We start from the raw sequence: 25,361 nt of genomic DNA on the forward strand, positions 1-25,361 counted from the left end.
TTCACATCTTTACCACACTTCCTCCTACGAAGTGGAAAACCCCTTCATCTGTTCAGGTTTTATTTTTTGTCCTTTAGTCTAATTTTAGGGTTATCTTCGTAAAGGATTTCTTCAGGGTTTGGTAGATTCATTCCTAGACGTTTTCAAGTTTCTGAAGCTACTCCAAATGTCCTCTGAGTTCCTATTTTATTTTCTAATTGATTATGGCTGCTTTAGTGAACCACAGCTTGTTTTGAATGTTGTTCATGCCTCTGGCAATCTTGCTCAAGTTTGATAATAGTTCTAGAGGTTTGTTCATTAATGCTTCTGGGTTTTCAAGGTAAATATTTACATGATACCATCTGCATATATGAGGGGAATTTAATCTCTTTCCTTTAAGGGCGTCAGTCTCTTCCTTCATTTTCTTATAATGTGTTGCACATTATTCACCTGTAAGAGGAGTGTTTACTTTCCTTCAGTCTTAGGGGGAGGATTTAATATTTATCCAGTGTTTTCATTAAATGTGATGTTTGCTTTATGTTTTGAAATGTTTATATATCCTATAACAAGTTTAGAGGGAGTTCTATATTTGACACCCTAAAAACACTTTGTTTCCCACTTTAATCATGAAGTGAAGATTATCAAATTCCTTTTTGACAATATCAAGATGGTAATTTTTTCTGTTTCAATTCATTATTGATATATGTACAATGTGAAACCATCTTTCATTTCTAGCAAAAACCCTATTTGATTATAATATCATTTTTGCTAGAGTATACATGTGCTTTTGGGTATCAAATATATTTTTGGTAGCTAATATTTTATGTAAAATTGTTTCACCTATACAAATATATCAACATCAACTAGGATTTTCTTTACTTTTTGCCATGCTTGTTTATTTTTGGTGTTAGCATTCTAAGTCTTTTCCTTCATTTTCTATTCTCTGAACCATTTGATCTTCTTTGCCATTCTCTGTACCCACTTGTATAATATAGGAATTTCTTAAAACTTTGGCAGAATTCATTTGTAAAAACACATATGCCTGTAACTGTCATGCACACACATGTGAATGTGTATGTGACAGAGAGAGAGAGAGAGATGCATGCATGTTCATGTGTGCAGGCTATTAAAAGGAAAAGATTGGCGGGGCACAGTGGCTCACGCCCGTAGTCCCAGCACTTTGGAAGGCCAAGGCCGGGGGATGACTTGAGGTCAGGAGTTCGAGACCAGCCTGGCCAAAATAATGAAACCTCGTCTCTACTAAAAATACAAAAATTAGCTGGGCGTGGTGGTGGGTGGCTGTAATCCCAGGTACTCGGGAGGCTGAGGCAGGAGAATCACTTGAACCTGGGTGGCAGAGATTGCAGTGAGCCGAGACGGTGCCATTGCACTCCAGCCTGGGCAACAAAAGCAAAACTCCATCTCAAAATAAATAAATAAATAAATAAAAATCACACACACACACACTAAAATAAAATAAAAATAAAAATAAAATATTTTGAATAGCATTATAAAATTATAAATTATTATTGACCATGCCACGTTTCTTTATTTCTCATTATGCTGTTTTATATTTTATAATGTTTTCAAAAAATTTAACCATGTAATTTAGGTTTTCAAATTCATTGGGGGTATCATTGTACAGAAATTTTAGACTATATTTTGAATCTTTAAATTTTTGAGTCATTTTGATAATTTTACCCTATAAAATCTGTTTCCTGCTTATTTGCATAAAATTTAAAAATCAGTACATAGAATATTTTTTCCTATATCATTAGTCTTCTAAGAGAAACATTGTTTTCCAGTTTGGTAATTAAATTTATTATATTTCTATTGTATTTCATTTTTGTCTTCTCTTTAGTATTTTCTTTCTTGGTTTGTTTCTTTATCTGTTTAATCTGTTGACATTTTTCTTGCTTCTGAGTTCAGGATGAGTTTATTTCCTGATAAATGTTTTAGAAGCTGTATATTGCCCTCTGAATTCTGCCTGCATTCCACGCATTTTGATACCAGGAACTCACACTTGATGCCTGACGCTTGATTGCTAGTTATCGGGGGCCATCACTCCAGAGACCTTGAAGCGCAGTCTCCCTTTAGATTTCCTCCTTGCTGTGTGATGTGTCATATGTCACTGCCTGTCAAGAGCCAAGCTCTCATTCCAAAGAGACATAACTAATGGTGAAATAATGAAGAGCTGAAACAAACAGTCACATTAAATACCAAGCCCCACATTTCCTCAAAAGTTACCTACCTTTTTCTTTGTCCATTCAGGCTAATATAACAAAATACCATAGACTGGGTAGCTAGTAATCTAACGGAATTTATGTCTCACAGTTCTGGAGGCTGGGAAGTCCAAGATCATGGTGCCAGGAGGTTTGGTTTCTGGTGAGGAGGGCCCACTTTCTGGTTCATAGGGGGCACTTTCTAGGCATTCCCTCACATGGTGTAAGGAGCAAGGGAGTTCTCTGGGGTCTCTATTATTATTATTATTATTTTTGAGAGAGAGTCTTGCTCTTGCCTAGGTTGGAGTACAGTGGCGCAATCTTGGCTCACTGCAACCTTCGCCTCCCAGGTTCAAGTGATTCTCCTGCCTCAGTGTCCTGAGTAGCTGGGATTACAGGCACGTGCCACCACGCCCAGCTAATTTTTGTATTTTTAGTAGAGATGGGGTTTCACTTTGTTGACCAGGCTGGTCTTGAATTCCTGATCTCAGGTGACCCACCAACCTCAGCCTCCCAAAGTACTAGGATTACAGGTGTGAGCCACCATGCCTAGCTGGGGGGTCTTTCTTATAAGAGCACTAATCTCAGCTATGAGAGATCCTCCCTCATGACCTAATCACCTCCCAAAGTCCTCATCCTCCTAATACCACCATCTTGGGAGTTAGGATTTCAACATAGGAATTTGGTGGGGGGACACAAACATGCAGACCATAGCACCTTTTCACCCCTCAGGGCTTTGTGGTAGCAAAAATATTCATTAATTCCTCAGTTATACAGTGAGTGTACACCAGGTACAAACCTACTGCAATGGGCCTTCAAGATAAACAATCAGTGGTTCCTTCCCCTTGAACCACACAGTACTCCTATTCACAGTAAGAACAGTAGGGACAGAGAATAAGGGTTCTAACATGACCTAGCAAGATTAGGCCTCCATATTGGTAGTCACATTAACCTAAGAAAAGTTGTCTTCTAATGTAAGTGCTATTATGATATCTAATCTACATTCTACGTGCCACATTCAATCAGGAATTTAATTGATATTTTCAGTTAAGAAATGTATTTTTCTGCCTTGTGGATTGACTGATCATCCTGTTCCTCTTTGATTCCAATTACATGATGTTTTCCAGACTAGTGTGTTCACTAACTGATAACTAGTAGTCTGATTTTTATATTATTTTATCTTTAACACAGTAAATCGTGGCAAGATTTTAAAGAGAATAAATAATCTTAGGTATTACACAAAACTCTAATTGTGAACTTTTGCTGGTTCACGTGATATTATGGGCTAACTATTGAATCAATATATTTCTGATGATAGTTTTGCTTTCTTTGATGTATTTGTTCATTCTCTCAATTAAATGATGAAACACTATGCATGTTCACCTAAGTTGTACATTGCAATAACTTGACAACGGTGGTCTGTGTTGTCACCTTGTTTATGGTATTGGCAATCCAGACGTGTGGAATGTTAATCAGGGAACATCCACAGGATATTTTGAGACTCTCAAAAGAAAAGTCAAAAGGACACTAAGCATGCTTAAGGATAAGTACTCCCAAAGAAGTTTAAAGAGCCAGGGTATTTAGAATACTGTAACCACAAAGCAAGAAAGTACTCAAAACAAACAAACAGAAAACTTGGGGCATGTCAAAAGGACTCAGCAAGCAGCCTGAAGGGGCTCCCACTGGACAAATTTAGGACTGCACTCTCGACTGAAGGGCAAACCAAACAAAATAAAAAGGTTCTGCAAAGAACATTGTTGAGATATCTGACACATTTGGAATGCGGATGTTAAAGTATCATACCAAGGGTAAACCTTCTGATTTTGATAACTGTACTGTGGTCACATAAAATAATGGGAACGTCTCACTCTTATGAAATACACATTGATGTATTAAAGGATCAAGGAGAATGATATATCCAACCTACCCTCAAGGAGTTCTGAAGAAGCAAAAACAAATTGTGGCAAATGTTTAAAAAAATGGTGGATCTGGCTAACGATGATCTGGAGGTTCTTTACACTGTTTTCTAATTTTCCTAAAAGTATAAAATGATTTCAAAATAAAACCAAAATAAAACATTGGGAAAATTGCCTTATCCTCTTTTTCCATGGTATGAAAAGCAAGTCACAGAATCCTCACCGAGGGAGCTGAGTTCACAGTTTGCTGAGTCAATGTGTGAGTGTCACCAACATGACACATCTGCCCATGCACAGGAGAGAGGCGGGAAGCTGGCAACTGCTGCAGGGGATCCAAGGCTTCTTTATGCTTTATGTACCAGCAGAAACGCTGTTGTGCTGACAGACACAGCCTTTATTTAGTTCTTGCATGATTGGTGAAATTGATCAAAAATTCTTTAGTTTTTAGATAAAGTGAAGCTAAATAAAATAGTGTAGATCCCTACTATGCAAAACATGTGTGAGTGAGTGTATCTGGGTAATGGTCTTCCTGTATCTTTCTGGCGTGCTCTTGCTAACTGTATAGGCAATTTGGTTAGATGTCACCTTAATCTGGTTGACAACCAGTTGTTGCCTGATAGTAGCTAACCAGAGATGAAGACAGTGTAAGGAAAAGAGCTTAAACAACTTTTCTAGGCCTCCTGGACAAAAGACAACTCTTTAGCTGGTAATGATAGGTCATAGTGAGTTCTCAGAATCAAAGATTTTTCTTTTAAATTCTTAACCCCCAACTTTATGTGTTACCCCAGTGTATTTGCAGCAGGTCACTGTATTTGCAGCAGGTGGTTTCCGGGTTTTGGCAGGGGCTCTAAACTCCAAGCATAATGTAAGAACAATGGTGATAAAAACATGCATATCCTAATAGCAATGCTAGAGATGGAAAATTGTTCCGCCAGCCCATCACCCACTTTGTAGATAAGAAATTGAACTGGAAGGTACAAGAAAGCAATAAAATTGTGATAGCGTTATGGTGTTTCTGTCTTTACTTGTGTGAAAGGCGGAGGGGGGTTTCCTCCCAGAAAGTGAATGAGAAGGGCCTCTAAGAGCATCTTCAGAGGACTTGGCACATGTCCCTAGACTGAGAGACATGGAGACCGATATTTGACTCACAGTTAAAAGTCTAAAGGCAAGCAGCTAAGACCAGAGCTGCCACCTGAATGCTTGAAAAGCAAAGCAAAGTGGCTATGTGGGGACCAGCTACACTTCACAGTGAGAGGAAATGTTTGAGTTTTGGGGGAACCAAGTATGACCCTTCTGATGGAGGCTGGCTTGAAGTTTGCTTAAAAGGGATTCCACTCACGATAGGTGGAACAAAGAGACCCCCACAGAAGGATGGACTGCCCAGAGGCTAAAGGGTGAGTTGGAAGCAATCAGTAATAGAAGCTTGTGCCAAACTAACTGCAGTGGGAGGATTCCAGCTAAAGGTAGCACAGCCAGCAAAGGGCAGCCAAAGAAAGAGAGGGTGAGCTGCGGAAACATCCCTCGTGCTTGCTGAGCAAGGTCACAACTCCTGACTGCATAAGATGGTGCCATGCCCCCCAAGCTGTTCCCCATCTGGACCTCATCCTGGGGCAGTCAAAAGTGGAAATCAGAAGACCAGGAAGGAGAAAACTGTGAAGAAAGAAGGGGGCCATCCCGCCTTCCTCCTCTACAGACTTCCTGAAGCGGGACAGAACTGGGGCAGGGAGCAGTTTACATTGGACCAGAACTTGGGATTCTGATGGTATACTAGGGAGAGCTCTTTAAAAGCTGAAATGAGCCTGCACTTGTGACCGAAAGAAACTGGGAAAGCTAGAAAGCCTGCCTGAATTTTTTCCTGGTAGCCCGGGAGAATGGTTCTGCTGGGTGAATTAACGGGGAGGGGTGAGAGACTAGAGCGGCTTTCTGCTTCCAGCCTTTGGGATCCAGCATGTTCCATAAAGTGGTTTAATACTTCAAATCTTCATTTCTAGAGTTCCACAGAAAATTCAACATCAGGATTCCCAGGACTGAGCTCTTCATTATCTAATCTTATCCTCCTTTTGTAATCCCTGTCTCGGCAAACGGGACCATATCCCAAGCCAGCAGGGGTTGCTCCATTGCACCTACTGGTGTTTCCACCTCCAGCCTCATGAAACTCACCAGAGTTATCTTGCATACCACTGCAAGGCCATTGTCCTGCTAAAAGAAATGAGTTCATACACATTCTTTTTAATGTATCACTTGCGTTTCAGCCTAGGACATGGTACCCTTCATGCCAAATTTCTACACAGCTGTCTCATGTAAACTCTCCTCCTGCTTGAACCATAGGCATCTACGCTCTGTGATAGGCATTGTACAGCCACTCTGAACTACTAAGGGATCCCCCAAAGATACCGTTTTTCATCACTCGGAGGCATCATATCTTCTGTTGGCATTATCTAAAATGGTATCTCCTTCTCCAAATTATATTTTGTTCTACAAAACTCAGGTTAAGCATCACTATTTCATAAGCTCGTCTCCTGGCACCACGTTCTAATTTATGTGATCTGCGTTAGTCCTCCCCTCATAATCTGCAGTTTACTGTATCAAAGCCCTTATCATACTTGGCCAGGAGAGCTGACTTACTTATTATCTCTTCCTTACTGTACTTCACACTCTTGTATGTCTTGTTTGAAATTACATTTCAGCACAATACCCGATGCCAATTATGTGTTTACATATTGTTTGTTGTATAGATACAAAAAGAAATAATGGGTGAATGGCTTTCTTAATGCAGTATATTATTATTATTTAAACCAAAAGCTTATGTTCAATAATGCTTTGCAGTTTGCAAATTGTTTCCTATGTATTATCCTATTTGTGTCTTACTTTACCCTATACAAAAAGAGAATCCAAAGTTAAGAGAAGTTAGGAAACTTTGACAGGTATCAAACAGTATTTCTTTTCTTACTTTTCTAACAATTGCAACTTTACAGAAGAGTTGGAATTGAAGTACAAAATCTATTTTTTTTTCCAGAACTACTTGAGTGTCAGTAGCCAATCCATTACCCATGAACACCGAATACTTTAGTGTTCTAATAAGGAAAATACAAGGCAAAACACAGCTGTCAAAATCAGGAATTAATATGGATAGATGACTACCTTATAGTCCTCAGACCCCATACAACTTTTGCCACTTGTACCAATGATATATTTTATATCAAAGGGTCAGAGGTAAGCATTGCAGTTGGTCTCTTCAGCCTTTTTCAGTCTCGAAGAATCCCTCGGTGTCCCCCTCCCTTGTATGTCATGATCTTGATGCCTTTGAGTAGGAAGTAGGGTATTTCTCAGTTTGGACTTTTATGCTGCTTACATGATTTGGTTAAGATTATGCATCTTTGGCAGAAGTGTCACAGAAGTTGCACTGTTTTCTTCTCATCCATCTTCGGGTGGTATGTGTTGTTGGTTTGTCCACACTGATGATGTTTACTTTGATCATGGATGAAGGTGTTGTCTTCCAGGATTTTACATGGCGAGCCTATATTTTCTGCTTTATAATTAATACATATTTTGTGGAGTTATATTCTGAAGCTATGTAAATATCCTGTTTCTCATCATGCCTTCAAATTATTAATTTATTTTCATCTGTATGAACTCAGGATTTCATTTTCTAGTCAATGGGTCATAATCTATTACTCTCATTATTTACTTTGATGCTCCAGTTGTCTTTGAGTTAACCAGTGCACTTGTTCAAACTGACGTATGAGTTCTTTTGACATTTCCATCATACTTGGAGCACTTTGTCTTCTGGCAAAACAAGATGTTTCAGACTCACACCCCCTGCACCCCAACCCCAGTCTTGAAGCTTTTTCCAAGGAGCCTTGGTTCTTTAGTAGAAAATAGCTGCTAAGTCTGCTTATTTCTTTGAGGGTGTCATACCCTCAGTCTCTCTCAGTAGACAGAGCTAGTGGAATGCATATGTACACACACATTTACACTTATATTTATGTCTGTATCTATCCACATACTCTGAAAACCACCAGTTCGCACCAGTACATCCAACTCCAATCCAACATCACATGAAGTTTATTCTCATCTTCTCCTTTCCCATTTTTTTGTATTACTTTTCTGTGACGTTAAAAAAAACCTACTTTGAATCATCCTTAAGATATTTACTTTTTTTTATTATTCCCCCTGTATATAATCAACTTCTCAACTCCATGGCCACCTGCTTCCCTACACCAAACTGCTGGGGCTTCAACCTCTGGGCAGGCCACCCCTCGGAGGATAATTTCTTCCCACTGCTGGGGCTCTGTCTGACACTGTGACAGCCAGGCCCTCCCGGGTGAGCTTCCCCCAGCCTCAGGCTCCCACAGCTGCCTGTTCTCTGCTGTCAGAACAGGCACCTGCCTTGCTGTAGCTCACAGTGGGGTAGAATTAGGCTTGAGTTATTCAGCACAGGAAGGATAGGGAGGAGGAAGAGAAAGAGGAGAAGCAAGACCTATTGAGCAGTTTTAAGTAGCAGGATAAATTAAGAAATATGGAGCTTTCAGTTCCAATCTGATTGCTCCTCAAACAACTCCTTGGCATCTCTTTGGTTGTAGAAGCTGAAGGGCTACAGCTGACTTCAGCTAGTGGAGCATGAAATGGCCTCTTGCTTCCTAATGGGCTGAGGGGATAGGATCAGGTACAACAAAACACTACTTGGGTTTCTCTTAAAGGGATGTGGATATTGAAGAGCTTCAAAGCATTAGTTACTTACGTTATTTCCAATTTTTCCTTGATGAGTAATGCTTCAATGAACATTCCTGTAAAAAATATATGATCGTTTCCTTAGGATCAATTTCTAGAATTGAAATAAATTGCTGGTTGAAACACTGAATAATTTTAAAACTATACATATACATGCAGATACATACATACACACACACACACAAAACTGTCCTAAAAGTAAACTAGCTTTTTACCATATGTAATATATATAGTAAAGCAAAGAAATACAAGAACCATCTTACAACACAAAGAGAAGAATCATATACCTATATATCTGTACCTCTACATATCACATACATAGGTTTACTCAGGATATCTAGAAGCATGCCTAACACAGAGTAGACTCCCCCAAAATTTACTGAAGAAATGGTGCTTTCAAATATAGCACTATACCTATATTCTTTTCTGGTTATTTGAATATTTTCTTTAGGTAATTGGATATAGATGATTTTTGTTCATTTTCTATCTTTTAATGAATTGAAAGGGCTTTAAATTTATTATTAATTAACTTTTTCTTACATATGATGTAAATATGTTTTTATTTGCTTATTATTGGTTTTCTTTGCAATGAGAGACAAAGAAAAAGGAGTTTAAATGTTTAAGTGTTAAAGTCTGTCAACCTTGTGCAGTGTTTAAATGGCCTTTTTTCTTTCCAAAATAGTATATAAATATCAACCTATTTTTTTCAAACAATTTTGTAATAATTTTGGTATAAAGATGATGATATAGATAGCCAATTTCCCTCCAAACTGCCAGCTGGTTTTGACAACTCTGTTTACAATCTATCTTTTCCTATGGATTTGAAGTGACACTTTTATTATATACTAAATTTTTCAACTTGCTCAAAGCCACTTTTGAATATCATCTCTGTTCCAGTAATCCAGTGTGTTATCTAGTCCAGGTTTTAATTATAGCACACCATAATATATTTTGATGTCTTATAGGTTATTCATCTTATTTATTTATTTTTATCTTTTCTCATGTGTGTTGTTTTAGAAAATCTTTAGAACCATTTCTAAAAAAAAATGACACTGGTATTTTTATTGGAATTGAGGGAAATGTACATGTTTTATTAAGGTTTATAGAGGTATCCTTTATTTTTAATATTCTTTTATGCCTAATAAATTCTCATACAAAAATGTAATCAGTCACACAATATTAGTCAGACGTTTTTATGTTAATATTGTTTATGGTTAATTTATATATAGTGTGTGTATATATATATTTAAATTCATATTTTTTCTATTCTAACTGAGCCTCTTGTGCTGAATATGTGTATTGTTGGTATAAGTAAAACTACTGATTATATGTATATATGTTTTTCACTAGTCTCCTTACTGAACTCAGGCATTACTTTATGCATGTTTAATTAGATTCTTTGGGTTTTACAGGTAGCAACTATTCCTATGTATAATGTAACATCTCCTTATTTCAAATATTATATATTACAATGATGAATGCTAGTAATCTGCTCACTATCCATACCTCTCCTCCACCCCATGTTTTTTAGCACTACGACACTGATTTTTGTTAGGAATGAGAAGTCGAAAATACACAGCTTCTGAGATTAAAAGACAAAATTCTAGAAATGGAAACATGTAGGCAAGTTCCAGACACCCTTCTGGCTTTATTGGCTATGAAGCTTTAGCAAGTTATAACATTGTCTAAGGAGACCCCGGGGACACCAGGTGACAAGAGAGAAAACACGGAAAACCTAAACTTCTGCAAGAGTTGTCTCTTGGGGAAACCAAAGGCATTTAATAAGCTGGGATGCATGTGAATTCTAACAATGCAGCATTTGACATGTCGCTACATGATTTCCACCTCTTGATGGAATCTTCAGAGGCAGAGATGAAGGGTGTTTCACTACTATGAAAACAACCCTCATGATCTAGAGATGTTCCATAATGCAACTGTTTACAGCCTAAACTAGAAAAACATCCCATACCTTGGAAGAACCTTGGAGAAAATGTCACACCATAGTTTTCCACACTCGTGAATAAAATGGATGCCTTCTAAGCCAAAAACTATGGTCCTGTTTCTTAAAATGTTGTTATATAAGTTTCAAAATTTTATTAATTTTATGAGTGACTAATATGGTTTGGCTGTGCCCTGCCCAAATCTCATCTTAAATTGTAGTTCCCATAATCCTCATGTGTCATGAGAGGGACCCAGTGGGAGGAAATTGAATCATGGGGATGGTTTCCCCCATGCTAGTCTTGTGATCATAAGTTCTCATGAGATTTGATAGTTTTGTAATGGGCTTTCCCCTTCGCTCAGCTCTCACTTTTATCCTTGCTACTACTATGTGAAGAAAGACATGTTTGCTTCCCCTTCCACCATGATTGTAAGTTTCTAGAGGCCTTCCCAGTCATGCTAAACTGGAGTCAATTAGACCTCTTTCCTTTATAAATTACCCAGTCTCAGATATTTCTTCATAGCAACCTGGAAACAGATGAATACAGTGACAAAATACAAAAATTATCTATATTAGAATATAAAACAGACTTTTTAACCAATAGAACTCCAAAAAAAATGGGAAATGTGGTCCATGTGTAAACCAATCACACGACCTGATGCTCACAACAAACTAAGTCAACGGCCTAAGACAGAAATGTACGTTAGGATTTTTGCCAATATTCAAACTTAAAACTGGACTCAGTCAAAGGTGAATAACTATTTTTCTTCCCAAAAAGAGCAGGACATGTGATTTCAATCCGAATACTCTATTTATATCAGCATCTCTCAATGACTGTCATCAGACGATAGAGAACTGCCGCTAGAATCATATTCCCCTTTCTGTCTTATTCAACCATGCCCTCCCTGACTCACAAATTGGGTAGCTTCCCATAACGAAGAAATATTTATATTTTCCATATCAGTAGAACTCATATGTTTCTATTTTGCTTTAATTGAAAATAGGACAGATGCATGAAATATAAGAATTTAATAAAAGGAATGCAGTTAGTACATAACGGTACCAATAGATACTGGGAAGAATTTAGCAAAGCCAAGAATGTAAGCATCCTGGAGCAAAACTAATAAGAATCTATCTCAACCATGATGCTGTGTGATTGGGAGTGAGACATCGCCCAACTTGAACTTCTGCCATTGATAGAGAAGACTGGAACAGTTTGAGATAGAATGACATTGGCTCAGCCCTAAGTTTCTGTGGAATAAATTGTCAATGAGTGGATTCAGTTCTCATCCTCATCCCGAGGCTTTGATGAACAAAACTGATTTGTCAGCACATGAGCTACTTGTTCTGTTTGTCTTTCAAGTATATTGCAAGTTTTTCTATATTGCTTGGCAATGCTAGCAACTCTCTATTTTTGCCAAGTTTCTGCCTTTTTAAAAAAAAAAAAACTAGCACATTTGTTTTTAAACATAATTGTATATTATTGTGGATCTAGCTACTTATTAGTTTCTGTCTATCTTATATCTGAATTATAGATGGGAGTGGAAGCCACAGCCCTAGAAGAAGGTGTCTTTCGGAGTAGATCAGCTCCTGGCTGAAATTTCTATTACAAGGGAATGAGATTAAGCCCACATTGAATTTGTACTGAGATAACCTTGTCGCTTCTCATTACCTAATTCTAAACAGTTATGAATAAGTGAAAGCTCCCATTGTCCTTCCTGGATTATGTCAATGTCAGAGAAATAAACACAGTATCTATACCAAATTGTGCCATTATCACATTGCCTTCAGCAGTTAACAGATTCTATTTAAACAAGATTGATAAGCTATTCTCGGATTTTCTGTGGGACCAAAAATAACCAGTCTTCTTTGTTGTCAGATAGGTTGGAATCCACTCTTCTAATTAATCTGAAGTTGGAAAATTTAAAATTTTCGTTCATTCTAATGAAATTATGATTTTCCTAACTGCACAGCACAGATGCTAACACTCAACACAGCAGCTCTAGGAGCCAAGGCAGTGGCATGATAGACATGCAGGCTGTGAACAAGAGGCTGAAGCCTATGTTACAGTCAGAGCAGTTAATGAAAATCATGGCCATCCTCAATCAGCTCTGGGGATGTGTCTTTTTTTTTTCTTTTATTATTATTATACTTTAAGTTTTAGGGTACATGTGCACAACGTGCAGGTTTGTTACATATGTATACATGTGCCATGTTGGTGTGCTGCACCCATTAACTCATCATTTACATTAGGTATATCTCCTAATGCTATCCCTCCCTCCTCCCCCACCCCACAACAGGCCCCGGTGTGTGATGTTCCCTCTCCTGTGTCCATGGGTTCTCATCGTTCAACTCCCACCCGTGAGTGAGAACATGCAGTGCTTGGCTTCCTGTCCCTGCAATAGTTTGCTAGAATGATGGTTTCCAGCTCCCCTTTTCAGCAGCATGTGCATTGGATATTCTAATCACTGAAAATTATTTATTAGCTTTGAATATTGAGAACAGTCATGTAATATCCAAAAACTATTTTTAATTAAGGCAGCAGTTTCTTAACATACTAGATTGGGAGTCAGCAAACTGTAACCCATAAGCCAAATCTCAATGCCTATTTCGTACAGCCTTATTTTGTATATGAGCTCTGAATGCTTTTTACATGTTAAAATGGTCGGAAGAAAATCAAAAGAAGAACAGCAGTTTATGATACATAAAAATTATGTGAAATTCAAGTTTCAATGTTCATAACTAAAGCTTTATTAGTATGCAGTCATGCTCACTTGTTTACATATCTGTGGCGGCGTTCGGGCTACAAAGTTTGAGGGTTCCAACCAAGCGACTGAACCAGTCTAGAAACTGAATAAACCTTCTGAGGTTGTCCCCATCCAAGCTTTGCCAAAAGACATCTGATCATCATCGTTCCTGTCTCTATGATGAGCTGAGCTTCAGGACCATTTCAGGCAATGGTTAATTAACTATAGGTGTCCCTTTGTGTTCTGAAACTCGAAAAATGTTATTAGGTGCTGCCACCCTGGTGACCCACACATCCCTGAGATAGAACTGTTGGCTGGGGAGGAGGCAATGGTGGCTACTATCTTCAGAAACTGTCTTTAAGCAATTTTTTTTCTTATAACCAAATCATTTTGTTATGGCCAAATGAATAGTACGTAAGATCAAAATTCATGTTTGCATCTTTGTTTCAAGAAGTAGTTACTTCTGACTAACGAATCTTTTCTCAGAGTTGCAGATGCATTCGTCACCACCACAGGTCTGCACAGTGGTTTGCAATTTGCATAGTTGCTGATAATCATGATCCAGTGTTGACTCCACCAATGCATTCAGCTAGTCTTTGGTTCATTTCCCAACTCATCTAAAACCATGGACTAGTTTTCAGGGGAAGGAGCTGAGCAGAGATGGGCATATGTTTGGTTTATGACACACTAGCCCCTACAAAGTTGCTCCAGGGTTCTCCACACTTGAAGTGTGGATGCCAAGAGCATGACACAGCAATTCATGGAAAATTGCAAATCTAGGACATACCAACTCCTTTTCCTTCTGTCCTTTTCCAGTGCTTGTTACTATCAGTGTTTCTATGTACATGAACTCCAGGTCTTTTTATAATTTTCTAAACTTCAAATCAGAGACAAAGCAATAATGAATCATTCCAGAGATAGCACGACCCCCACACCTTACCCACCCAATGTGAACAGGAGCTCAGGGACCTCCATATGCCTCTGTTTGGTTATCCGTGGACAACAGTTAACAGCCTGACAAGGAAGTCCATTCCAGTTTGGTTGTCTTTAATTATTAGATGCCCCCCCCACACTTTTTGTGGAACCTCATAGGTTTCTACTTCTGGACCCTGAAATGACCCGTAATTAAACATGATCCCTTGTCCACAACATGCTCCGCCATCATATGTGAGGTGATTGTTTCTCTCAATTCCCACTTCAAGTTCAGAATTCCCTGCTTCCTTCAGCTCTTCCTAGTAAAGACCCCCTTTCAGTTCCTTCAGCAGCTGGTCTCCCTGCCTTTGGACACACGGCAGACTTCACATGTAATGTGAGTGGTTTAGATCACAACTCCCTGAACAATAATTATGCTGACACTCCTTCAATGCAGCATTCAGGATTTTTCTTAACTACATACCTTTGCAGCACCTATTTTCTTGGCAAAACACTAAAAATAAACACAAAGACCAATAAAGCTAGTGCTTTTTGGCGTGGAAGTTTTCTCATAAACTCTTTGCTAACTTACAGAGAAAGTTGACTTTGAACTCATTATTTTACTGTCTCATGAAAATGTGGTACAAAGTATAATTCAAGGTAAAAACAAAATTCTTATTTTCCAAATATTTCATCAATGTTAGGTACATTTTATGTAAGAAGATAGATTAAATAAGTGAAATTGGTTCACAATTACTTAGTATTGAAGAGCCAAAACCTGAAAAATTCAATGGAGTTGTGGTGTTCTGATTTCAGGATAGCTTATTATTGAAGACCCACAGGGAAACACTAAACTGAATTTATTATGCATATTTATTTTTGGCTTGGAAAATGAGGACAAACGGCAATTCCTTCATTATTTCTGAACCATTTCCAATTTAGAAATTGTTGTAAACATCACCAAGCTTAAAATGCACATGGGAAATAACAAAGTAATGTTTAGCCTGGATAATTTGAGGTAATAGATCTAGAGACTAGCAATCCTGAGCACAGCCAGTCAACCGGGAGCTGCTGAGAAAGCCATCAATGTTAGTGCTCAAAAAGACCTTTTAGATTACAAAACAGATACAGTTTGCAATAGGAGATAGGCAAATCCAGAGTGACTTCAGCTATAACCAAGGAATCATCATACCCTGAGGTATAATCTTTCCATCTGTCATACCAACGAAGCTGGAAAATTCTAAGTGCAAAGAATGAACTCTGTGACATTCAGTGCACCTCAATGACATGAAGACATGATAAAATTTGAGAGGATACAAGAAAGTATTACAGGAAAAAATAATTTTTTCCGAAAATATTTTAAACTAATAGGAATCTGTATGAATATTCTAGCCTCATGCTTTATGTGTGATTAAAAAATAGTGAAAATAGTGATTTTTGGGGGGTATGTTTATACAAATGCATATTATGTGAATCATGTAATTGCATGCAAATAATAGAGACAGACTCAGAGCACAAGCAATTTCAATTCCTGTCTCTAGATGTGAGGCTTCTACTTGGAAATATTGGAAAGATGTCAACAGGAAGGAGGAAAAATGGTTGATTCAAAGACGTACAGGCAGAATCAGTTTGAAATTCAGAAATGGCGACATATTGAGATTGTATGTTTTGGGATACATGGTTTTAGCATCCTGCATCATTTCAAATATATAGCAGCTTGTTCCCATTCCCCTTTAATATCAAGAGGAGCAGAGTGCAAGACAGATGGCCCTAATGGCCTGCAATGCCAATATTCGAAATTCCCTGCCCAACTCTAACAATAACGTCCTTTCAGATTTTAATAACACCTGTCACCCAAGGGACTCATGACCCTCCTCGAATTTCATTATATGCAACGTTTCCATTAGGTTGGTTGTTTGTTATTTTCTACCAGGGAAGAATCACATTAGGGGTGTGAAAATCGGCTAATGTTGTGATTCAGATTGGTTAATATATTTTTTAAGTCTCGTATAATAATTGGACTCACAATTTCCTTCACATTGGTTTACAGTGTACCTAATTGCTGTATTAATTTTAACTGAACTGCACCTTGAAAATTAATGTGTTTGGAGAAGATGAAATTTAAATGTGTGTTACGCATCAAACATAAGCAAAAAGTAGTTTCTTCTTAACATATTTACTCCTTCTCATGCATCTTCTTGCATTTGAGAGACAAAGGAAATGAGGACTATGTAGATTACTCACATGGGGATATTTAGTAGGATTGCAGGTCCATGGATTCATTGAACAAAAACGTTACTATTGAAAGTTAGAGAGAGCAGCACAGTCTCCACAGCACTGTCTGCTTTTGTCAAGTATACTTTCCCATTCCCCTGTCACCTGCCTCACCCTTACTCCAAAGACCCCAGGGTTGATTCCTTTCTGCTTTCAGGAGAGTCTGTTGTTGGATTAATGGCAAAATGAACATCTATCTACATTCCACTGATATCATAAATTTCAAGTTTTCACTGCCTTAAATATTAATGTGTATGTATGTGATTTACCTAGGAAGTATTCAACCAACTGGTCAAATCAGTCATTTCATTGAAAATGTAAAAGGTAACCTCCAGTCTTTGATCGATTTTGTCACTTTCACATGTGCAGCTTGGTGAGTGAGGAGTGTTGGTGACAGGGTTTCGGGCAGCTTAGACTGGATTAATTTTTCCTAACAGTTCAACAATAACAGCCACAACAACAATAACAGTAGCTAACACTTATGCCGTGGTTATCCTGTGCAGGCTCTGGGATCAGCACTCTGCACACTTCAGTGTATCAAAATCCAGTGAAGCAGGCTCTATCACCACCCCATTTTAGAGATGATGAAGCATAGGCCCAGAGAAGCTAAGAAACATACGCAAACCACACAGGCAGAAGGTGGTACAGCCAGTGGAGCTGTTAACCCCTCTGCTAAAACAACCACAGAAAGAACATTCACCCAGGCCCCTCTTTATTGATCATTACATTTTGTGGGAGCCCTCTATGCAGAATTGGCTGCAAAATTTGCAGGGCCCAGTGCAAAATGAAATGAAGGGCCCCTGTTCAAAACTTACCAAGAATTTTGTGGCAGTGATAGCAAAGCATTAAGTTAAGCATGGAGTCCTTCTAAGTGTGCCCTGTACAACAGCATAGCTCTCTCCCCCATGAAGCCAACTCTGCCCATACGCTTCAGTTTCTTCAGCTAGAAGATGAAGATGTTGACATAGGGTAAGACCCTCTTACATTCAGTGATTTTGTGGTGGTGAGCACTTTCTTACCTGACCCCATAACTGTCATTAACTCAGGAGAAAAGAGGGTCTGCATTTCCTGAATCAACAGATACTTCAACTAGTTCTATTCATTTAGATAAAATTTGGCTTCACAGGAAAGTTATATCCTTAATCCCTATGCAACCTTGAAATTACCTTGGTTGATCCTTTCTCTGTGTGCACACTCACAAACATAATCACTTTTCTCAGTGTAGATTGTCATTATCAAAATGAATCTGCGGCTTCTTTCCCTAAGTATGAAGACATGCACCTTCCCAAGGAGTATGACAGTAAAAAATCACCAGTGCTGGTAAGTCCCCAAAGAATTAAGCCCACAAATCCTTTGTTCCAGAGCTTTCAACAGTTCATCCTTTTCAGGAACATTAGTGAGAGGGAACTGATAGTTGTATATTTTGATAAATGCAATTTATAATGTTTCTCATGAAAAATGTCTATTTATATTGAAAGGTACTGTTTGTGCCTGACATCTAATTCAGACCTCACATCCAGAAAGTTAAAAGTGAAAATTGACCCAGACTCTTCACTTTCCATGTCATTTCATTGAATCATGAATTCTCCATCTGTCCCCTTAAACTCAGATTCTAGGAAGCATAACCCTAATCATTTATCACCCAGCTTAATTGCTCCTGTCTTCAGTACTACAAATAAGAAATTTCACCTGCCTTATAAGGGTGTGTTTACGCTTGGATTTGCTTAGAGAATTTATATGTCAAATAGGCTTTAAACAATGTTTTATACCTTATTCTGTCAAAGTGAAAAAATGAATAGTATTTTTCCAATCTTTCCTTCACTTTCCCCTACTATAGTAGAATGCTAAAACTGGGTTCTTGCCTGTGGATACTTTTAATTCTCATACTTATATGAACTACTCCTCATATTTATTCTGGTCCTAAAATTTCACTTAGAGAAATAAAAAAGTAGCTCATTTTACTTGACAAACTTCAAGATATTTCAAACACTCAACTCAAAATTAATTCCACAAAAGAAGCTATTTAAACAACATACAAAACTCTCAAGTTAATTTAACCTTGAGCTATTTTTATACTGAAAAGAGACAGATGAATTATGTTCACCTTGATAATATAAAGGACAAATTTCAGTTTAATATTGACAAAAGCTAACATTTTTAAAGAAGAAACATGTCTTTATGGTTGGCTATATGTCTTAGTCCATTGTTGCTGCTATAACAGAATACTTGAGACAGGTTAATTTATAAAAAACAGAAATTTATTTCTCACAGTTCTAGAGGCTGGGAAGATCAAGGTGATGGCATCTTGTGAGGACCTTCTTGCTGCATCCTCACATAACAGAAAGTGAAATGACTGAACTTGCCCTCTTATAATGGCATTATTCCTACTTGTAAGGATGAAGCCCTCATGGCTGAATTTCCTCCAAAAGGTCTCACCTCTTAACACCACCACGTGGCAGTACAATTTCAGCATGAGTTTTAGGAGAAACAAACATTCAAACTACAGCACTGTGTCAGTCAGCTTCCAAGATGGGCTCCAGTTGGTCTGCAGAACACTCTTCTGTTGTCTATATCCTCCTGTTGAGTATGGGCTGAATTTATTGACTTCTTCCTAATATTAGAATAAAATACAGGTGAGTGTGACCCACAGACTAGGTGGTACATGGCAGAGTGTACTCTCTCTCTCTCCCACCTCACTTCCTGTGGTGGAAGCCAGTGGCCATCTTGCTGCACACGCTGGCAGACTATGGTGAGGTTCCCATGGCAAGAACAGAGATCTCCAGCCAAAGCAGGAGAGGGACAAGGGCCTCCTCACACCATGTTAGGAGTTTACAAGCAGATCCTCCAGCCCATAAGATGAATGAGCCATGAGATGACTGCAGCCTCCTGAGCGATTCCCAACTCTCAGATACTATGTGAGATAATAAATGTTTGTTGTTTTAAACTGCTCAGTGTCAGGGCTAATTTGTTACATATCAATAGCTCACTAATATACTGGCCCAATATGATTATACACAGAAAACAAAGAGAATAACATCATAGCTAGATATAAATACCACAACCAATAATTTTATTTCATGTTCCTTATTTAGGATGGTTAATTTTTATTATTAGAAAATATATAAATCAAGAATAAACAAATTGATGTAGAGATAATTACATATATGGCTTAGATATCATTTTCTTCATTACAGCAAAACTCATCTGCTAGGATTTTAAGGTCTTTTGTAATCTGGTCCTGTCTTCCCTGTTTAACCTTATTTTCTACCACTTTTTAGCAGAATCTAGGGTCTAGCCTGGCTTCATTCTATACCAGGAAGACAATGCGGTCATCCCCCTTCTCCACAGGGGATGTGTTTCAGGACTGCCAGCAGATGCCTGAAACTTCACATAGGACTGAATCCTATGTATACTCTATTTTTCCTATGCATGCATGCTTAAAATTATGTTTAATTTATAAATTAGGGACAGGAAGAGATGAATGACAACAGCTAATAATAAAGTAGAAGAACTATAACAGTATACGGTGGCAAAAGTTACTTGACTGTGGTCTCTCTCTCTCTCTTTCTAAATATCTTATTGTACTGAACCATGGGTTACTGACACCCCAGCAAGGGAAGACACAGATAAGGGGGACTACTGTTTGTGATATAATGTTCTCACTTCTTTGTTCCCCTGGTATAAAATTTGAATTCTCCTTTAAAGCACTGTTCTGATGTCATCTTGCCCACCTTAGTTGGGGCTCCCTTCTTTTGACTGAATTACTAAATATTGTACTTGTTTCAAATCTGGCTAGTTTATATGCCATTTATTTAATATATATTTTGCTTCCTTTTTAAGATGATGGATTTCTAAAATACAAGGATTCCAAGACCAGCTAGCTCAGCACTGAATTTATTTTGTTGACATAATAAAATTCTGATCAATTGATAGAGACATTATTATCAACAAAAAAGTTATACCATATAGTGCATAATAATTTATCAACAGCTTTCGCAGACACTATCTAATTTAACTCTCAAATAAATTAATGTGTCTAGGACATTGTTATGAGCTAAATTGGGCTCCCCCAATTCATATATTGAAACCCTAATCCCCAGTACTACAGAATATGACTGTACTGTATTTGGAAATAGGATATACATAGCATCTTTAGAAAGATAATGAAGTTTAAATGAGGTCATATAGTGGGTTCTAATCCAATATGACTGCTTTCCTTTTAATAAGAGGAGATTAGGACACAAATGTACTCAGAGAAAGACCAGGTGAGGACCCACCAAGAAAGTGGCCATCCGCAAGCCAAAGGAAGAGGCCTCAGAGAAACACACCCTGCCGGCATCTGCATCTCTGATTCCAGCCTCCAGAACTGTGAGACAAGAAATTTCTGTTGTTGAAGCCCCCTGGTTTGTGGTACTTTGCTGTAGTAGCCCTAGCGACCTAATCTATACTGCCATAGAGATGAAGTAATGGGGTCGAGGGCCTCATTGTTGATGAGCAGGGCTGGGAGTGGAGTCTAGGACTCTGACCCATCGTGCAGGTCTCCAGCAAACTCAGCACGTTGCTTTTTACAAATAAAGGTTTTTGAGTATGTTTGCCTTTATTTTATGGTCTTGACTTTATGTTAAACAGTTTCACCTTGTAAATCTTTTAAAATAGTTAATCAAGTCAGGTAGGGCCAAGCATAAAACCTCATTAACTGCTTTGTTCATTATAATGAATGAATAAGATTTAAGATAAACACATGCTGCAGTACTTCAGTTATCTCTAAGGACAGTAAAGGTAAAGACGTATCACCTGTGTGCACTTTTTTCACCTAGAAAATGTACACAGGCCAGTCGTGGTGGCTCATGTCTGTGATCCCAGCACTTTGGGATGCCGAGGTGGGCGGATCACAAAGTCAGGAATTCGAGACCAGCCTGACCAACATGGTGAAACCCCATCTTTACTAAAAATACAAAAATTAGCTGGCGTGGTGACACGAGCCTGTAATCCCAGCTACTCAGGAGGCTGAGACAGGAGAATCGCTTGAACCCAGGAGGCGGAGGTTGCGGTGAGCCGAGATCGTGCCGCTGCACTCCAGCCTGGGCAGTAGAGCAAGACTCCGTGTCAGAAAAAACAAAATGCACATGTAACATGATTTACCTCACATCTTCCATTTTGCTCCTTAACACTACTCATCATTCTCACATGGATTTATAAGAAGTAATTGTATTTGGAACATTAAGAAGATGGTGAAGTTATGAGAAATTAAATGACATGGTGTCTGGCATTTGCTTCAATGTGGGGAAGTGGATGAATTAATGCTCAAATTGGATGATGAATATGTGGAATTTATTTTGTTATTGTGTATTTTTTTAATAAGAGTGTTTTTTTTTCTAAGCGGAAAATAATTTTTAAAACTCTCCAAAAAATTGGGCTGGGTGTGGTGGCTCCTGTCTGTAATCCCAGCACTTTGGGAGGCTAAGACAGGTGGATCACTTGAAGTCAGGAGTTTGAGACCAACCTGGCCAACATGGTAAAACCCCATGTCTACCAAAAAATACAAAAATTAGCTGGGTATGGTGGTGCACGCCCATAGTCCCAGCTGCTTCGGAGGCTGAGGTGGGAGAATTGCTTGAACCCAGGAAGTAGAGATTGCAGTGAGCTGAGATTGTACCACTGCACTCCAGCCTGGGTGACAGAGTGAGACCCTGCTCAAATAAATAAATAAACTCTCCAAAAGTTGTCTATGCAGTTGCTGACTTCGATATTTGACAAGTTCAGTACAAATTCCCTGGTGGACACAAATTCATAGAAATGATACAAGTCCTACTTTGTTGCTGAGGCAAGGAGGGGAACTTGGGGCCTGAGAAGGATTTATCTACTAGCTAGACTATATTATGAGCATTTTCTCCAACAATAAAGCATTTTTCTTGAGGAAACTAGTATCCTTCTCAGAGAATTAAGCTCTTAGTGAAAACTTAAGTGTGTTGAGTTGGCTGGAAAGAGGACAGGGCTAAAGAAAAATACAAACCACACAGCAAAAGTAGTTACAAGCTGGGGCAACTGTTATGGACAAAGAATAGGGCTCTGGATAGAGGACACAGTGGAACCCAGGCAGCAATACCTGGGCAAGGACCGCCATCTCTGACTTTACCCTTGGATGGTCGTTCATACAGGTAAGACACAGCAGAGAGCAAACCACCTAGCTGTGATGAATTGGTGAGAAATCCATCTGTAGATGACAAAATCCAACACTTCAGATTAAGGGAACAGATTCAGCTTCAAAATGTAAAGTTGGCTAGAGGTGGGGAGGATAACAAAGGTGGATATTGTTGGAGTTTGGGGAAGGGCAACTGTTTGGAATGAAAAATGGAGCAAGATTGGCAGGTGCTTAACCAATACTGATAGCTATGGCAAAGGAGAGCAGGACTCCTCACCAGGTTGAATGCTGTTGAGAATGACCCCTGAGGGAAGAGGTGTTTTAACACAAGAGTCCTATTGTCAGTCTTCTGGAGTGATTGGATTCCTAATATGCCAGATTTTCAACTATTGATATGATACCTCCTTTGCTGTTAACTCAGAAATTTAAGTAATCCTGCGACTGTAAACACAGGTATACAATTAGGATATTTTTTTTTTCTGAGACAGAGACAAAGAAAACAAATGAGTGGTTATTAGTGATGTTTTTCTTGGTTTAACTTTTCAAACAAAAATTGCTTTCCAGTTTCTGGCTGGTTTTATGACCAATTCCTGTAGGTAAAGTAAGAGATATAGTGTGTAGTGCACTAATTATCTTTTCAAAAGGTCTCTAGATATTAAGATTGTTGAAAGGAAAGGGCTTTGACTCTACCTTTTTGCCTTGCTGAGTTACATACAATTTTTAACCTGGGGTTTAAATCTACGTGTCTTTTGTGGGTTGAATTGTGTCCTCCAAGAATATATATTCAAGTCCTAAGACCAAGCATGTGTGCATGTGACCTTATTTAGAAATAGGATCTTTGCAGATGTAACCAATTTAAGATGACGTCGTGCTGGATTCGGGAAGATCAAGATGCAGAAACACAGAGACTCAAAGGGAGAATGTCACCTAATAACAGAGGCAGAGATTGGAGTGGTTTATCTACCCACCAGGAAAGCCAAAGATTGCCATTAATCCACAGACGCCAGGAGGAGGCAAGGATGGGTCCTCCCCCGGAGCCTTCAAAGAATGCATGAACCTAAAAACATCCTGATTTCAGACTTCTGGCCTAGAACTGTGAGAGAATAAATTTTTGTTGTTTCAAGCCACCTGGTTTATGGTATTTTGTTATGGCAACCCTAGGAAAAGCATACGGCTGCCAGTGAGTAAAGATGCTCAGCACACTAGGTGAGCACTTTGCTGCACTCTGGGGAAAATTTGAGAAATTTTGCCAGTGTGGTCGTATGGAGCATTGTGAAAATAAATCATTGTATTTTCTTTACATTGTATAATTGTTGAAATAAAATTATCCATGAGTCTTCCATAATATTGCATATCTTATAAACATAAATATTGATATTTGTGGACGATACTGTCATCCCCTGTAGCAAAAGGCCAACGTGTTTACTGTCCAGTGTAAAATATATGAATTCTCTAAGCTCAGGGTTGCTCTTCCACAGTACAACCCAGTACATGTATGGATGTTGCTGGCTCTGTTTATGCCACCCTGTGGGACTTGGGAAATGATACAAAAATAATAACATTACTCTGGATACTGCTACTGCTGTGAGTAAAAAACTTTCTTTTGTCTTTGACCCATGAATCTCATGCCTTCTGCCACTATCCATAAAATGGGCAGGCTAACTTGTTTGCTTGCAAATGTAATAAAATCTCAGAGTCTTTACAGTTCTTGACAGTGCTTATGACAAATATTAAGATGCAAATATTAGAAATGATAAGTAATGAATTTATGTTAACCTTTCAAATAACCTTTCAAAACTTTTGATGATAAACTTGGTCCTGTGCACTTAAATTTTATATCAAGATTTTTGCTGAAAACGTCCACGTTTCAATTTCTGGTGAAAGCAGTTTAATTTTGATCACCTGACATTCTTGTCACTTTCAACAAGAAACTTTGTTCATGCAAGTCAATGGCAGACTTTTCAAAATAATGTATTATAGCCATTTAAAAATGTCCAAGTGTTAAAATGACATTGTAGAAATGGAAATGTATTTAAAATTCAAGAAAACTTTCAAATAAAGTACTTTGAAATAATGAAGAATTTATTTATAGAAAGCACAACCTAGCTTGGATACTACTAAATTGGCTCATTACCTGTAAATCAGCAGCAGTGTCTGATTTAAAGACCAAAGCCCCCTCCTCATCTCCCTCTTGTCTTCAAAACTCATTGGGCTGCCTGTTTCACATCTTGAAAGCCAGGAATACAAACATGTCTGGCAGTCCCACTGTTGTTTATCTGCGAAAGGCAGCAGTGTTTTCTAGGATCCACTGCTGAAATAGATGGAGTGGAATGGGGAGGTAAGAGTTCCTCCCTAGCTGCACTCAGTTCTTGGTATTCTGTTTCACCAAAGAGAGGGAACCATGCCAAGTTTTCTCAACCTAGATGTGATTCACTTGTTGACTTCTGCTAAACACCTCCATCAGGCTACCCAGAGGGCTAAAGGTATCACTATTTTAAG

At 38.4% G+C, this 25,361-nt stretch overlaps 1 long non-coding RNA gene across 3 annotated transcripts in view; it reads left to right on the forward strand.

Moving 5' to 3' along the window:
- Positions 1 to 24,900, forward strand: part of LOC129393662 (uncharacterized) — a 111,922-nt gene extending 87,022 nt beyond the window's left edge. For all 3 annotated transcript variants that reach the window (XR_008620703.1, XR_010109648.1, XR_008620704.1), the window contains one exon: positions 23,690 to 24,900. This is a non-coding gene — a long non-coding RNA (uncharacterized LOC129393662). The remainder of the gene's footprint in view (positions 1 to 23,689) is intronic.
- The last annotated feature ends 461 nt before the right edge of the window (positions 24,901 to 25,361 follow it).

Source organism: Pan paniscus, chromosome 14 (assembly GCF_029289425.2).
Source record: "Pan paniscus chromosome 14, NHGRI_mPanPan1-v2.0_pri, whole genome shotgun sequence".
In the NCBI taxonomy this organism is placed as follows: domain Eukaryota; kingdom Metazoa; phylum Chordata; class Mammalia; order Primates; family Hominidae; genus Pan; species Pan paniscus.